A 253-nucleotide genomic window follows, 5' to 3' on the forward strand; every position below is an offset into this window, starting at 1 on the left:
AAAGGTTAGACCAAGTCCTCACAGTCATTTGTGAAGAGGGCGCCCAATGGAAGAGAGATTCAAGAGGGAAGCCGGTTCAATTGAGAAGGCATGACCTCAAGCCCGTGGCTAGAGGATGGTTGGAGTTTATTCAACACTCAATCATCCCCACTAGCAACCGGTCCGAAGTTACCATAGACCGGGCTATCATGATTCATAGCATCATGATTGGAGAAGAAATAGAGGTTCATGAGGTTATATCCCAAGAACTTTA

The sequence above is a fragment of the Arachis duranensis genome, chromosome 5 (genome assembly GCF_000817695.3).
Source record: "Arachis duranensis cultivar V14167 chromosome 5, aradu.V14167.gnm2.J7QH, whole genome shotgun sequence".
NCBI lineage: Eukaryota > Viridiplantae > Streptophyta > Magnoliopsida > Fabales > Fabaceae > Arachis > Arachis duranensis.